Source organism: Aythya marila (genome assembly GCF_965140915.1).
Source record: "Aythya marila genome assembly, chromosome: 4".
Taxonomy (NCBI): Eukaryota; Metazoa; Chordata; class Aves; order Anseriformes; family Anatidae; genus Aythya; species Aythya marila.
Genome location: NC_139045.1, coordinates 9,500,418 through 9,504,382, shown reverse-complemented (window position 1 = coordinate 9,504,382; position 3,965 = coordinate 9,500,418).

The window sequence follows — 3,965 nt, the reverse complement described above, 5'->3', positions numbered from 1 at the left end:
ACCAGCAGTGCAGTAAGGCCACTGGATACTGTGGGCAAAACGCAATGCTGCTTTGGTTGCTCCTCCCCACAAGGAGCTCTGGGGTCTGTTGTCCTCATCCTTACCCCCTCACGGCTCCCGTGGGCAGGCTCTCACCCTCTGCCTGCTCTTCTGACGGCATCAGGGAGGTGTGGGAAAGGGCCTGAGACACTTGGAGCAGAAACAGGCCATGCTTGTAGTTAAAGGGTATCTGCAAAATATTTACAGGCTGTTTAAGGAGTTGGCAAGCCCTTCGAGGACTAACTTATCAACAGGCTGTCTCCCAGCTCTTCTGGGAAGGAGGAAAATGTAATTGTCCTCATTTAACATCAGGAGAGGCTAGGACGTAGCATAAGCACATGCCCAGGTGGTAGCAGCATTGTGGCAGTCTCCTACTCTCTCCAGTCCAAGCGCAGACAGCAGACCCTTCACTCCCCCTCATTGCAGCACGTGGACAAAATAATCAAAATACTTGGATTTCAACATTAGGTATTACATCAAAAATACAGAGCAAACTCCTAGATCTGAATAATGTAACAGCAGTGATGCTGAATCTCATCTGGGACCCAAATTTTGCAACTTAGTATTTCTACCTGCATAGCACAGTGAATTTAAGTTATAGACTCAAATAAACAGTCAGGATTGCCACTGAAATATATGGCTGGGACCCACTCTAGGACACACAACTAAAAAGCAGGCACTGGATCAATTATATTGACTCTTTATTCCGGTACGCTTCATGGATGTAAACTGAAATTAAAGAAAAAATGGTATTTGTAAGGGCAGGGTTTCCAAGCCTTCTCTTCCCAAAAATGTAACCTTTTTTAATAATCAGTTTGGAAAAATTGTTGCCCACACTTCTATTCTAGCCTACAGGTAGTTTAATTTTTGCATAGTAACTGAAACATATAGGCCCAGTTTTATAAAGCATTGGCAATGACAGAAAGAGTCCCAGAACCTTGTGACTGTGCTGTGTGGGATGTTCTGTTAAAAATCAATATTATTGTTATTTTGTCCCATAAAGGAAATGGCTGAGGGTGGCATAAGGACGTGCAGCATGCCTGCATAAATGTCCTCGTACTGACCTGGTGAAATATGAGAAACACTAATGTTCCCAGCGCCCATCCATCACTGCTGCTCACAGACAGGTGTCAAAGGAAAAGCTTTGGTCTATTTTTGGTGCAGCAAACAGAAAGTTAAATTAAAAAAATAAAGTGTATGAAAGGTAAGCATTTCCAGGTATTTTTTTTTTTTTTTTTTTCTGTAGCCTGGGAGTGACTGGAGTCACAGGGTACCTTGGCAGGAGATATTTGCCTCCCCGGAGCACAGAGAAACGATGCTTTCTGAGGGCAGCCTCTGGACCAAGGTGCAACTCAGGTGAGTATATCTTCACCTTAGCAACTGCTGCAGCTTTGGGAGAGAGTAACATTCCTTCCAGGTGGGTGATTGCTGCTTCCCCTGGCTGCTGCTGCTCACAGGACCCACCCAAACAGAAGGGGCTGAGTCGAGTCTTTTCCCCCAGGGGCTGCAAGGAGAGGACGGCAGAGCAGAGGGAGGCAGCTCTATTTTTAGCTGCCTGAGACACGCAGACCTCAGGGTGATGGGGAGCAGATAATTACATAATAAGTCATACCAGGATGTGCTATTTAAATCTATCTGGTCTCCTCCTTATCTCAAGTGCTGTACTCGCAGTTCCCACTCTGAGTGCTTGTAATCAAAATAACGCATTTTCCTGGAATTTGCTGCATGAAGTAATAGCCTATTTAACCCGCATCTCTTCATGCACTGTTCCTCCCTGGGTAGTATGTGCAGCTAGGTGCTGCTGTGGTGGGGATATTGGTAGTTCCAAGTTATTTGTATCTTGAAGAACAAAAGGGTGGGGTGACTAAAAGACTGCCACTAGGTGCTGGGAAAGGGGGTTGCTTTTGAGCAGGCTATTGGGATTTAAGTCATTACTGCATCCCACTGAACCTCTCTCCACGCACAGCTCTTTGTGGCTGTCTCCACATCTATGACATGTCTTTCTCACGGGTAAAAATGCTTTTTCCCAGTTCCACCAGCAGCAAAAGAGGGGAGCAGTGGAAACAAAGCAGCTGTTTTATGGATAAAGGGCAAACGAAGTTGTGAAGTCCTTCACTGGCATTATTCAGGGAAAGGCCACGTATGCTACTGCCATTTGAAGCAGTGATACCTTTTAAAACCATAAGCTTTTATCCTTTCACTGCTCCAAAGCACTCAAAGGAAACATGTCCATTAAAAACAAGACACCAGTCTGCAGCTCCTGGGAACGTCCTGTGCCACGTGCCGGATGGGTGCTCTTGGATTTCAGGTGACGCAGGGGCTATATCCAGCTTCTGGGCACCCAGGTACATGAAGATACGTCTCAGCTCATTAATAGCAAAGGGCTGAGCTCCTGCATCCAGACTGGCTGGTAGTTTGGTAAGAATCCAGAAACGCTCACTGCAAAGGTTTCTATTGTTTTGTACACGAACCGCAAGAAATTGGAAACAACAACAAAAAAAGAAGTGGATGAAAGGTCTCTCTATTTTTATGTAGCAGTTTGAAAGTGTTGGGTATCTGCAGCAATATTTAGTCCAACGGAAAGTGAAATTGAATCTGCCTGACATAACGAGAAAGCGTCTGGCAGAGCCTGGTCCAGAGGAAAAGCAGCATCTCAAAAACTTAATTTTTAAGATGAATATGCAGTAGAACTAAAAGCTACAGTATAGCTTTGGATCTGGAAGCACAGAGGCTTTGGAGGGAAAACAGAGCTGTTGGTGTTTTAAAGCATGAAGTGTATAGACCATGAAGTGAGAGAGAAAATGTTAATGGTGTAAGCTGAAACTTGGCAGAGCTGCACAGGCCAGACTGACAAGTGGCAATGCAACAGGGAGGGAGCAAATTCAGAACAAGAGCAAACTGAATGAAAATGCCACCATAAAGGATAGAAAGTTGCTTGCCTAATACTGGTACAACAGGTGAAATTTCTCACAGCTGTTTTCAGCTCTTGAGAACACTTCTGCCTTCTGCTACCACCACAACACTATGGCAGGTGTCCCCAGTTAGCATCAGGCAAGCAATAAAAGAGTGATTTCATTCCCCCTTACCAACTGCAACTGGTGTTTCTGTGAAGGAGTGGTTAAAAGACACAGTTTTTGATAAGGTATCATTGTATTTTATTTCTTATAAGAAATAACCTAGCAAGGAGTAAATTAGAGGAATGGGCTGGTGGTTGTCATATCCCTCAGTGGCCTGGGGCTGGCAGTAAGGGAATATTGGGGGTACAGGATCCATTCCCTTGCTTATGCAGGCTCTGCTTTGTGCTGTGCTTTCTGCTTTTTTTCTCTGAGCATAATTTTGTCTCCCTGAGGCCTAGAGTATCCAAGAAGCATTTTAGTTGCTTTTATTAGTACTGAACATACTGAAGAGATGTAGTGCTTTTCCACCACAGATGCTCGCAAGTCACAGCTGCACGATCTGGACAAAACTTTAGCGCTGCTTCCTAGTCCTTTCTACAACTCTTTGTTCTTCACTGCACCTGGACCTTTGTCTGCATCCAAATACCAAAAATGTCTGGTATTCGTATAGAATATCTCTGAAACCTCTCTTACAGTGATAACTTTTGCTGAAAGCAGCAGAAAAGATAGAACTGGCTTCTAGCAGCCTTGTTGCTATGAAGCAGCTTGGGAGAAAACTATCATGAAATTAACTAAATCCCTCAAATGAAAGGAAAATGCCTTTTTATTTTTACTGCTCTGGCTTTGAAAGCCTTGTTGTAGACCGCACAAAAGCAATCTGGGAAGCCAAATAAAGTCAATATCTGTGAGCTGTACAAGCAGGTTAAGCTGTTAATTAGCACACTCCTTGGTTGTCATGTTAAAGTAATTAACATGCTTTGCTAATGCTGCTTTGCCACTTCCAGTGCTGTTACCGTATTACTGCTGCCA